Source organism: Wolffia australiana, chromosome 1 (genome assembly GCF_029677425.1).
Source record: "Wolffia australiana isolate 7733 chromosome 1, ASM2967742v1".
NCBI lineage: Eukaryota > Viridiplantae > Streptophyta > Magnoliopsida > Alismatales > Araceae > Wolffia > Wolffia australiana.
The window spans coordinates 23632800-23646773 of record NC_135835.1 but is presented as its reverse complement, the minus strand read 5'-3'; the positions used below and the strand labels follow the sequence as shown (position 1 = coordinate 23646773).

At 39.3% G+C, this 13974-nt stretch overlaps 1 pseudogene; it reads right to left on the bottom strand.

Annotated features, from left to right (window-relative positions):
* Positions 1 to 1970: 1970 nt before the first annotated feature.
* On the bottom strand, positions 1971 to 3238 carry LOC144709846 (putative aspartic proteinase GIP2 pseudogene; annotated as a pseudogene).
* Positions 3239 to 13974: the final 10736 nt, after the last annotated feature.

Below are 13974 nucleotides of genomic sequence, written 5' to 3'. Positions count from 1 at the left end.
AGCCGCATAAGTGAATATATAACCTACAGAAAAATGGGCCAATCCGACCAATCTTGCTTGGACAATAGAAAGGGCCACTGGTTTATCTCTCCATCGAATCAAATTTGCTAAAGGTGTGCGCTCATGAGCCCATGCTAAAGTTTCAATTAATTCCTGCCAATAACCGCGCCAGGAAATTAAAAACATAAAGCCAGTAGCCCGGACAAGATGTCCAAATAAGAACATCCAGGCCCAAACCGATAAACTATTCATACCAAAAGGGTTATATCCGTTGATAAGTTGTGAAGAGTTTAACCATAGATAATCTCTTAACCATCCCATCAAATAAGTGGAGGATTCATTAAATTGTGAAACATTACCTTGCCATAGTGTAATGTATTTCCAATGCCAATAAAAAGTAACCCATCCAATGGTATTTAACATCCAGAAAACTGCCAAATAAAAAGCATCCCAAGCCGAAATATCACAAGTACCACCTCGTCCCGGGCCGTCGCAAGGAAAACTATAACCGAAATCCTTTTTATCCGGCATTAATTTAGAACCACGTGCATCTAAAGCACCTTTTACTAAAATCAAGGTAGTTGTATGCAAACCTAGAGCAATAGCATGATGAACCAAGAAATCTCCAGGACCTATCGTTAAGAAGAGTGAATTACTGCTCTCATTAACAGCATTCAACCAGCCAGGTAACCATATGCTTTTACCGGCATTAAATGCGGGGCCAGTCGTTGAAGATAAGAGTACATCAAAACCATATGAAGTCTTACCATGAGCGGATTGTATCCATTGGGCAAATATAGGTTCAATTAAGATTTGTTTTTCCGGAGTACCAAAGGCAAGCATCACGTCGTTATGAACATAAAGGCCTAAAGTATGGAATCCTAAAAACAAGCTGGCCCAACTTAAATGAGATATGATCGCTTCTTTATGGGCTAACATTCTTGCCAATACATTATCTTCATTCTGTTCCGGATTATAATCTCTAATGAAGAATATAGCTCCATGAGAAAATGCTCCTGTCATGATGAACCCTGCGATGTATTGGTGATGAGTATATTAAACTAGAAAACCATATAAAGAAAGGTATCTTCTTAGCACCTAAAAGCTACATGTTGGAAATAGAAGATGAGGGAACTATTCTTAAACACAAGGGGCCTGCTAAAGATTTAATCACTGCGGATTGGTTTAAAAAGCAATATGAAGATCCATCTATAACAAAGCAAATGTCCACTGAAGCCCATTTCTGAATAGATTGGAAAAAACTACAGATTGGAAAGAAGAATATGAACATAAGACTAGGACTACCAAAGAGTTTGAAAAGAGAGAATGTCTATGATGCAAATGAGGACTGGGTAGGCACACGCCCTATAAATGTCGTTGACCTAAGAACTCAAGATGCTAATACTATTCTTAAATATGAGCTATTTACTAAGAATAAGAAGAAGCCCTGATAAATCTACCCTTTAACTTAATCCGACAAATGAACAACCCCGCTCAAACTGAATCCGAAAGATCGACAAGGTGGGACTAGCCCCTTTCATCACTCCGACTTACTTATCTTTGGTGGAGTTATAGGTGTATTTGATTTATAGGTGTATTTGATTTTTTATAGGTGTATGTGTTATGTGTTATGTGTTATGTCTCATGTATACTATTATATGTGTCTTTTTCAATACTGTATTATTATAATAGGTGTGAAGTGTGTGAAGTGTAAGGTGTGAAGTGTATTTTCAATACTGTATTATTATAATAGGTGTGAAGTGTGTGAAGTGTAAGGTGTGAAGTGTGAAGTGTGAAGTGTAAGGTGTGAAGTGTGAAGTGTATGAAGTGTATGAAGTGTGAGGTGTAAGGTGTGAGGTGTAAGGTGTAAGGTGTGAGGTGTAAGGTGTAAGGTCCATTCATGCAGGATATGAACTGTCGGCCTACGAAGAGGAAAGGGTTGAACACGGAGGACAGTCGAGGATGGGAGATTAGATCGACGCCGCGGTGAAGTTGAAGCTGGAGCAGCCCATCCGGTAGAAGCTGAGGTAACTGCTGAACCCCATCCTAGACGCGATGAGATCGAACGCGTGGAGGTTGTCCTTGAGCTGGTACCCGCCGATAACGATGGCGCTCTCACGTCCAGACCGTTGTTGACGAAGGCGAGGCAGGAGACCCCCGCGCGCACCTCCACCACCGAGTTCCCCCCCCACACTGGCCAAAACACCTTCTCACTCTGCAGCACCAGGTTGATCTGCGGCACCACCATCCCCAACCTCGAGTAAAAGACCTCGTTGGAGTCGAACCAGAAACCAAACGGCTCGACGGGTGGCATGGACCGGAGCCCGCTCTCCTTGGCAAACGCCGATGCCACGGCCCGGAAGATCGAGCTCTCCAAGACCATGTACAGCTCCACGGTAGAGATCCTCATCCCGCCCCGCCCTGTCTTCTTGTCGATCGTGAGGAGTTCGGTGTTGAACCCAGCGACACGCTTCCCGTTGACTTGGATCGAGGTCACGCCGATGAAGTACTCGGAGGGCTGCTGGCCCGAGAAGGAGGCCCCGGTTGTGGGCACCGGGTTGACGAGGAGCGGCGTGTAGGTCAGGGAGGAGGCGAAGATGGGGAAGAGAAAGCAGTAAGGACCGCCGCCGAAGAACACACCGCCGACGGAGGAGGAGAGACAGATCGCGAAGCGGCGGTGGAGGCTGAACTTGGCGGCGAGCTGGGAAGGAAGGGCGACGCGGTTGCGGCCGAGCACAGCGATGCCGTTGGCACCCTGAGCCAAGCCCCGTAGCAAGGCCATCGAGCCGCAGCCGAAGATGGTTCGAGCGGCAGAGACCGGCGGCCCAAGTTTGGAGCGGTTGGTGGAGGACACGACGAGCACGTCCTCTACAACCTCGCCAACGGAGCTGGTCCGGATGAAGGGGTTGTTCAGGAAGAAGCCGCAGGTCGTGCGGTTGATGCAGGCGCCGGACCGGGCAGTGGCGCACTGAGCCGAGTTGCACCGGACCAGCTTGGAGGAGGAGACGAACCCCCGGTTGCAGTCGACCCAGAAGAACGAGCCGTCGAGGTCGACCACAGCTGGGACCGGGACCAGGGGGGTCCGCTGCCGGAGGTGGGCCACGTACTGAAGCGTTGCCTTGTCCTTGGAGATCACTACAGCGAGTGTTTCGGACCGTTGAGCGCCAGCGTCGGAGACGGAGAGGAGGAGGAGAAGCGCGAAAGAGGCCAGGCGGCGCTGCCAGTCGTACTGAGCCATGCACTCGCGCTTACAAGCGGTACCCGTTATTTATGACACGGAGATATACTAAGAAGTTTATAAAATAATAAACTGCCCTTCCAGCAACCCCCAACTTGCATGCCGCAGACTTGCGCGAGCGCCCGCAAACTCGACCCAAACCACGGAAGGGAGACCGTCCATCCCTACCCACATATGTTCGCTTGACGGAGTCGTCTAGTGTTTGCCAGTCCAGTACCAGGTATTGGATGACGGTATCTGATATGGTTATCTGAATCGGGTATTGGACAGTACTCTTCTGATACCTGTTTTTACCGATATCTGATATGGTTATCTGTTTCGATATCCTCAATGTCTCCGTCTCTCGTAATGGATGACGATATCGGATCTCGCATTTGGATATCGGATTTCGATATCCAACAAATTATTCCTTGTAAAAATAGGGTGTTCGATGAAACTTGTAAGTTGGAACTTGGAAGCTGTCATCGGCAATGGGTTGGAGAGGAAAGGTCAGTCCACAGGTTAGAGACTTAGAGGAAATCCTTCGATCAACAGGAAATAAGAGAAAGTGTCGGTCAACAGGACAAAGATCAGAGAGATAAAGCCAACAGTGAACCTGCATTTAGATTTTAAACGTAAACAGTGCCCTAAATTTTTTAATATATTACCAAAAGTTTACACTTCAAAAGTCTTCATATTATATATACACTTCAAAAGTTTTGTTTTCTTCCATATGGGATAATAGGCTTCAGAGATTAAAATTACAGCTACATATCCGGATGTCCGTTCAGATATCCGGACATCGGATTCTGGTATCCGGTATTCGAGATTCGCCTCGTCCCTGCCTAATCGATATCTGTCTCGATATCCATTATAGATTGGAACTTCGATAACTGTTCGATATACGATATCCGGTATCAGAAACAGTCTTGTCATTTACCAGATATCAGATATCGGTTGTCTGATAGCCGATATCGTACGAATATTGAACGGCCGATCACTAGTGCCGACAATCAGAACGAGTCCTCTATACGGCTCAACGGTCTGTAGCCTGTATTGAGTTATGTCATATTATACTGTGACAACGATACATTTCATTGCCATTAACGATTGACTAAAGTCCGCGTCTGGAGGTCAATTTCTTTTGGCTTTATGCAGAGTTTGCAAAGTCAAGGATGTGGACGCAAGTAGGGAAACAGACGTCAGCTAAGTGACGGCTCAGATGTGATGGGATGGATAGATAATAGTGTTGGATGGAAGCATGACGGGAAGTTTGTAACATCTCTTGTCCAATCATGCATCCCTGTATTTTATAAAAATCGTTCACATCTTCGTCACCCATACCAGATCCATCATCCTATCCCCGTCCCGTCACCAAACAGCGACCCGCCATTGGGAATGAAAGAACATCTCTCTCTCTCTCTCTCTCTCTCTCTCTCTCTCTCTCTCTCTCTCTCTCTCTCTCTCTCTCTCTCTCTCTCTCTCTCTCTCTCTCTCTCTCTCTCTCTCTCTCTCTCTCTCTCTCTCTCTCTCTCTCTCTCTCTCTCTCTCTCTCTCTCTCTCTCTCTCTCACACACACACACACACACACACACACACACACACACACTCACACTCCCTGTTCTTTTATTCTTAACCTAAAACAGTTTTATTTTCCATAATTTTATCACACAACAATACTTTATATTCCGTTTCGCATCATTCTACACTAAATAAGACCGATTCTATTGATAATCAATGATTCTTTGTTTCTCCCTCTACTTGTACAGATATATAATATATTTAAAAAAATTTATTAGTTTTAAATGTTTGTATTTTGACCATCATATATCAATTTATTCTAAACATAAAATAATTTTATTTCCCCTTCCTCATCATTCAAAAATCTGTAGCCATAATTATCTCTAATGGCCGGCCCATCACATGACCCATCCAAAATCCTCCATTATCGTCAGGTCACTCATCACAGGATTTTGTCACATCATCTGTCACCATCACAGGGCTAAAAAATGTCATATGTCACTGTCATCTCATCCTCCATGGATCCATTACCCTATTGAATGATGTAATGGTTGATGTTTGACATTCCCTAGGTGCATCCTATTGGAGTTTTTGGTTTCACATCCCTGTCCAGATAGTGATAGCCAATTTCTAGATGGGTTGGGTATTACTAACATATCCGAGATATGTTATCCTTGATAAATAAGATTGCTACCAATATAGATGACGTGTCCTGAAAAAACAAAATTGTTACCAATATGTATGATCGATATTAGTATCGGATATTGCTTCTATACCAGGGAAATATGCAAAATCAGATCAACGATATCATTTAGAAAAGTACAGTCACTATATCGATAATGGAATAGATAACGGAAAACGTGAAAAAATTTTATCTGAATACTAAATTTGAAAATTTTGATTTCCAATTTTTCTTCATCTCATTATGCTAAAACTAAATAATATCTTACTACCAATAGGATCAAAAATTAAAAATATGAATCTACAGATGAAAGATTCATTAGAGATGATTAAAGATTCAACCATTTGCTGAATTGCCAAATTTACTTCCCATTCTAAATCAATGATCAAGATTCAAGTGATACAACCACTTTAGTGTATACTTTTTAATGTTTTTAGAGAGTTTAAAGCAGCCACTCTTATCCTGACATCATGAATTCTCTCTCTAACAGCAACAACGTGACGCAAGGGTGGTTGGAAATTGGAAATAAAATGATAGGGCTCACTAACGATGGAGGCTGAGGTGTTTGGAAAAAAAATGTAGGTGAAAATTATAGTTTGGAAGGAGGAGAGGAAGATATGGTAGAGAGCTAAGAAAAAAGAAGGTTAGGGTTTTTAACCCACAAAGGCAATTTCACTCCACAAAGGTTAGGTGATGGTTCTAGGAAACTTAACCAAAACTATAGATCATAAAAGGTGGGAATAAAACTAAGGACAGTAATTAAAGAGGACAGGAAAGATCAGGCAGCAGTACATGGGCATCTAGCAGCAACTGACACTACATATTAGTTTATTCCATGAGCAATCCATTGTTGGGCCAAGATGGATAGGTGGTGGGGGCTCCCTGCTTGATAGGATGGGGGTGATTTGATGATGGATCTCCACAATCCATCAATGAGGTGTTTTGGTGGGTCCAATAGAGGAAATCACTTCACGGGCTAGAAGTTATGTTTTACCTGACAGGGATGTGGGCCTCAATCGTGGTTTTAGTTGGAGCCAGGTGAATGTTGATGGGGAACTGTTTAGTACTCACCTAGATGAGGGCAATTTTCTCCATTGAGAACGAAAGTACTTCGCTTGTGATGGCATCAGTCCTCATCCTCTATTCTGTGGTCGTATTCAACATGCCAACATCCAACTCTTGAAGGGCATTGCATGTGGCCTGCCATCATTGTCATCAAATTCAGAATCTGAGCTGGAGATAGGAAGACTAGGGTCATTGGACTTTTTGTCCAGGCACCATAAGAGTCATACACTTTGGTGTGGTATGTTGTTGATGCATCAAAGCTGGGGCTAAACTTAAATAGACGGGGATATGACGACATCAACGCACAAGGGCAGGGCATCCTGACTGACCATATAATGCTCCATGATACCAATAAGATTCCTCCTACCATGGTCAAAATTAATATAGTAAGGAATTCAAAAAAACTCTCAGACATTTAAATTTTGATAATGTGTTTTACATGAAAACTCTATAATCAAAAAGCCTGGAATCTTAGCAAATGTTATGACACAATGCAACAAATAGGAGATAATATTTTAAGGCATTTTAGGAGTGATAAAAAATAGGAATTGGAAATGATGATGTTTCTCTGAATTGAGATTCCCGGTGTATGTTAGGAAGTATCTTCCCCCATTGGATTTCCCATTTCCCACCAAGACGTCATGAGAGCTGCAATTTGAGTGAAGTGAAAACAATGCAAATATGTGATTTTAGAATAGTTTCTATAATCTCAAAATAAATGATATTTAAAGTTGACAAGTATCTAATGATTCTGGTCACCTTTTATACCATCATCATACCATATTGTGTAATATTCTCAACACTTGCCTTTATACTTAGCACCTCTTCTCAAGATCACTTGTAGGTGAGGATTTCTTGGTCGGAAAGAAACAACAGTTCCGAAAAAGCACTCATAACAGACACCACTATAAATTTATGTACAATATTTAGTAAAGCAAGGTAAATGAAAATGTCTTTACAACTGCACCATGTGAGCATAATTTCATCCCTCGTCTGGTGCATAGTATATAGTACATAATAATGTTGCCTGATTTCTCCAACGGAGATGGTGATATCTGATAAACTCAAAATTAGGGGTTAAATTATGTCATAGTGAAATTGAGTTCAATCACTTACATTTATAACATTTACTCCTAAAATAATGTAATTAGTAAGTGATGAGCAAGGGTCGTCTCCATAGGGAATGGATATTAGGTAAAGAGCTCTCTCTAACAGGTGAATTCAAGAAGGTGACAAGAGTTACTTATAACATACGAGGTAGTGAATGGCTGAAGATTGTAATAATGATAGGAGTAGTGACTTAAGAATATGAAACAAGTATTGAATTAGTAATAAGTTGCTTTCAATTGAGCCAAAGCTAAAGGGTGAGAAGATGTGATATTGTGACTTGAGACAAGATGGGAGTGAATGGTAAAAGGTATCCAAGTTTGGGTTTTATGAAGTACGGTTTATAATATATGATATGGGAAGATGAGTCGGGATTGTGATGGCGTTGGTGGTAGTGACGTAGACAATAATGGATGTAGTGATAAGAGGTAATGACAACAAGGTAGAATGATGATAAAAATGGGAGAGATAATTATGTATGTTTTCTTAAACAAAAGGATAGGGGTAGGTGATGAGATTGTAACGTTGTTGGGACACGTGAAATGAGTGATAGATGAGGATGGAGTGATGATGATGAATGGGATAGATAAAAATGATAGTAGAACTACCTAAATGTGTCGATGAAGAATTGATGTAAGGCAAGAGGCTAACCTTAGATCCCTATGTTCTGCCAGGATCAAGGCATCTTCTTGATGCAGATCAACCTCCCCACTTCTCTATTGACCTTCTCCAAGCTCTAGAGACACCAAGAAACTCTTGATGAACGTTAAAAACTTCACTTTCTTTTAATCTGCCTCTCTAGGAGGAAGTGAGCTTAAAGATTTTTTTAACAGATTGGGAACCAATTTATAGATTCGACGATTGGATAAAGAGGACATAAAGACAAAGCTACCCTTATATCAAGTTATGGATTCTTAGATATCAAGCATGGAAGTTGGAAAATTCCTAGATGTTGATTTAATCAAAAGATTTCTTTCTCCTCATCCTCGCCTGCGTCATCACATCATTCGGTTAGGATTTTGTCTCATCTTGGTATTTAATGCAATGATTGGTTCAGATTCTTCCTCATCATCGGCGATCAACGTCTCTCATCACACCACATGTCACCCTGGGAAAAGACAAAAAGAATACAAAAGGAATAAAATAATTAAACACCTAAAGATGGTTGTGGTGTGGCAGCACGCCAATGTGCACCCATCATTGCATTCTCTTAAATGGCCACTTAGAAAATGACACATGTGCCCCACGTGTACACCTGCATGCCATGTGCACACGTGGTGCTATGTGTCGCATGACACTTCGGCGCGGACATCATTTTTGACTTGTGAAAAAGAAATAGAAAACATTATTGTAAATAGTAGTGCCTCAATCCCAGTGTTGCATTCATTAAAAAGGGCCTCTTTCTCTATTGGGCAGCGTCACCCTGCATTAGAAAAAGTATAAAGAAAAACATTAGCATTAAATGCCATAAGAATTTAGGTAAATGATTGGTTGATGCCAATCATCAACCAGGTTTACTGAATGACTGTGACCAGTGATTATCACTTTGTTTGCTCACCATTCGACGAATTGGACGATGACACATGGCGAAGCGCAAGGGTTAAAAATATTCTAAAATTCATACTAAATTAACTAAAGGCCCAAAAATTATAAATAAATATGCTTTTTGACATAGAAAAATAATATATTTACAAATTTAATCTCAAAGAAATCTAGAAAAATCAAATTCTGACCCAAAAAATCATATTCTTTCAGAATTTGATGTCAGAATATGTAAAAATATATAAAATTCATAATATTATTTTAAAAATGAATTTAATCATTTTAAGCTTGGTAGCCTGCACATATAATCAATTTAATTTAAATTAGCATATAAATATGGCCAGATTAAGCTGCTAAAGATGTGTATTATCAATGCCATTCTAGTTGTCAGTCATAAGTTATTGATTGACCCAAGCCACTAATGACTCTTGCTGATGGTATGTGTTTGTGTCACATCTATCTACATCTGGTGGTGTGTTTAGGAGGAAAATCCTCATTTAAGACATTAGCCTCAAGTTTAACTATTAATCAAATATTCTGAAATTTTAGAATTAGTATAATACCATTGTATCTAGGATAGGGTCATTCCTCTTAAGCAGTTTATCATAGTGGCCAAGTATTGACTCCATGGTGTTTCATGCTACCATTAAAGGTGAATGTTCCTCTTAAGGCAGCCTCCTTCGGGTGAAAAATGTCAATTTGGTGACCTGTGTCATGACATTCTCCGTCTGATTTGTTGGTGCGAACTAAAAGGAGAACATCTACAAAAATTAATTCAATTGACCAGCTTATGTCATTTGCTTTTTGCAAAAAATCCAAGAGGAATGAAAGCTCTTTAAGAAGCTCCCTCTCTTTGTGAGAGATCTTAGTTTGCTTCAGTCTAGGTGTGGAAAAGGCAGCCCTTGAATCAATCACATTCCATTTCATAATGGCTCCCTTATGCATCTTGTGTGTGCTACTCTAGTACCTCAGGCGATCAAGCTGAATTATGTTTGACGTTAGTTTTGGTTCCCTACACATATATGCATAGTGTAGACATCACTTTATTGATAGACTATGGTGCGTAAAACAGTTCTTACTTTGGTGGCTGTCTCATCCAGATAATAGTGTACAAGTAAGTCATATTCATTTGATCCCATCTCCATCCCACAGTCACTATCATAAACTTCTACACTCATCATTACATCAATGTTTTCGTTCACTAAGGACATCAGAGGAGGGATGGCAAAACTTGATGGGGTCATTTGAATGGCATGTTGATGAAATGTGACAACAGTAGTGAAGACGAAAAAATTTGAAAGATTTTTTGAAAAAAATAAGTATATCTAATGTGAGGGAAGGCATGATTAACTATCTGTAACAATCTGTTCATTCATTGATAATCACAAGTAACATGCAAATTTTGGTAGTAACTTCATGTATTGTTTTTTTCGTAAGGCTTAAAATGATTCATTATAATTTTAAAGTGAAACAATGACTTCCCCCCATTTTGTAGCATTTTATTGATTTTTATAACATTAAAGTCATTAAGAAAAAACAATTTGACAATAAATCACGTAGATCAAGGAGACTCAATCTATCAATTGGGTTAAATATATCCGACGTTAATTAATCTGTATGATGATATAGTTAACTAATTTGGAAGGTCAATAAAGGTTATTGGGCCATCAGAGTCGTTAACTAGACTGATACATGGGCCTAGAGGGTCACATGCAAATGGTCTTTTGGACGTCGAAAGATATATAGAAGTTTTTGGGGTTTTTATGAAAAATACCCGCTTAGTATAAATAGGGGAAGTCCCTGAACTAAATTCACCTAGGCCAGAATTGTTCAGGGGTCTTCCTCTTCTTCTCCCTTCTCCAAAACACACCCTCTTCATGCCCGACGTGATTGGGACAGCATAACGTCGACGATGGAGGTAGAATGGGGCTCGTCAATGAGAAAGGGGAGATCCGACGTGCCGAGGATCACGTGGATACATCTAGAGGCTGCACATTTGAGTAGCTCAACTAGTCTCGCTCCGAGATCCAAGAAATCACGGATGCGATCCGTGCAAAGGTACTTCGTTTCATGGTTTTATCGATGCCATACGATTTTGCAAAAGTCTTCCGCTGCGTGTCGTTTTGATTCCTTCATCCGTGTCAAGGCCTCTAGAACCCAACAGAATGGCCTCAAACCCAGGCATTATGAAGGGAATTAATTATCTCATAGAGTTACACATGCTTCTAACATGTAGATAATAAAAATAATTTTCAAGATAATATTTAAGATATGAAATGTATAGGATATGATAATCATCAGCTAATTACTATCACAACAATATCCTAAATGAAACTCAAGCTTGTGTAGGATGGAAGAAAACAGGGTTAAAGTAAAGGAAATAGGTACAAATGGGTATTTTAATCTTCCAATATTTTAACTATTTGTGGCATGCGAGCTCATCACACATTTCACATCTAGTTCAGCATTTGCATGTCTGACACTTATAATAAATTCCAAGGATATGTGCAATGATAAGTGAATTATGATGAGATCATAATATAGTCATTACTTGTCATATTCAGAGGATATTGAGGAAGGTCTTAAAATATCCTCATAGAGATAGTAGATGTTTGTTAGAGATACAATTCACAAAAACTGATTAATATGAATTCCTAGAAGGTATAATACCAAACTATGAATAGGGTGATTCATGTCATGGTTCTTAGATCAGGGATACCAAAGACATAATATGAATGGATTCTTGTGTTTTAAATGAGCTAATCTATATGAACCATCGGATGATTTTATACGTCATTATTAACCAATTGAGTTCATGTAAAAGTTGTGTAAGTGGTCTTTATACCTGAGACACCAAAGACATCTTGCATATGGGAAATTATGTTTTAAATTTGAACTACAAGTTCTCGATCATATGTTTCCAAACAATATTAACTCGGATAGAGTAACAAGTTGACAAATGTGTTTGTGTGGTCAAGGTAGGATAATCAACCCTTATTATGCAAAGAGACTAACTATAGGAAAATGATGCCACCAAACCATTAGCCAAGGGACTAGAAATATCATAAGAGGAATTTATTTATTTTCTAGTGCATCAATCCTAACTAGGATGACCAATTAGAGTTTTAGAATTAAGCATACTCTACATCGTCATAGGCATATTCTCAGATTAGGGGTTATACATACATGGTAAGTGATGATAGATAGGATCCATGAAGGAGTTGACAAAGTCCTTTTTACATTTTGGAACACAAGGTGTTGATTTTCACGTCATGTGTGGCGACTTGGCCTATTTAGTAGACTAGTACATTGGCCTAGAAGGTAAAAACATAGGATTTATGGGAAGCCCGAGGATATACTCAAAATGTGATTAATTAATTGGGTTAAGATAATAAAGAGTTAATGGGCTTCGGGATTCATTCAGTAGACTAGTACATTGGCCTAGAAGGTAAAAACATAGGATTTATGGGAAGCCCGAGGATATACTCAAAATGTAAATATTTTTTACGAAAACTTGGCCTTGTATATAATGACCTAAATCCCAAGTGAGAAACACCCATGCAAGTCTCTCCTTGGGTTTTCCACCTCGTTTCTCACTTTATTCTCTAGTGCCCTCCCTTCCTAGTGGAACTAGAATGGTGAAAAGTTCTTCCCAGATGTCTAGCAGCACTGATTGAGAAGAAAATGAGGACATGAGATGTACTGACGACCATATTGATATTTCTATACTATGGACACATTTGAAATAACATGCGGTTGAGTTGACTGATTCCATTAACCAAATGATGGCAGAATCAATGCTACTGAAGGTGATTCAATCATCAAAATGTTTTGTTTTTGAGGTTTGATACAATTTGTATTTCGTCTGATGCACAAATCTCGTCTCTAAAGGTCAACATCTATATATATTTTAGACAAACTCGACATCCATACGGTTTCAACGGGAAATCCTTTCTCAATGCAAAATTTACATCCCCTTAAAGAATTCAACATCCTATTTAAAAGTTCCTTGCCTAGTTAAAGGGCTCCAGATCTTATTTTTGCCTAGTTTTTTTTTTTTTGTCAAAGTATAAAGGGTAATTACGGGCTTGCCTTTTGACTTGTCAAACTATTATGATTTTTTTCCTAGTAGTTTGTTCAATGTACTATATTATATGACACAATATCACAAATTTTCTTGGTAAATTGCTGAATGATAAAATGATGAACACTTAGTCATGTAAATAATTTAATACATGGGTATATCCCATATTTTCTATTATTATATGTAGTTAGTATAACGAGAAATAATATGTTTGCATCAAACAAAACGCTTGAATTTCTCAAAGTTTTATTTTCCAGATTATGTTCGTCTTCACATTTGCAGATCTGTATAGATATAAGACCTTGTTCATCAGATCTTTGCGACACAAACTTTTATTAAAACGCTTAAGCTTGCTGATTAATGTGGCAAATATTCACAAATTTTACAAAAATCTTACTTTCAAGAACTGAAGTAAAATTACCTTATTTTGATGAATATGTAAGTACAAGTATTTCCCTCATTTTTTCTTGGATATAGAATTATTTAATTACTCTAAATATCCTTGATCATTAGAAGCTTGATGTTGGGCTCTAAAATAAATCTACCATACTTTATCAGGGTTGACTGACACCCAACCATGTCGCAGTAAGCGACCACCCATCTAGTCCTAAAGAGCAATATTTCACCATGTTAACATTCACCAAAACACATCATAACCAATATGTTAACGCCACTAACCCTTCAATAAGTAGCTCTGATAATACAACTCTAACATTTTGTTATGCAAACAAGTTGAAAAAATGTGGCGTACACGTA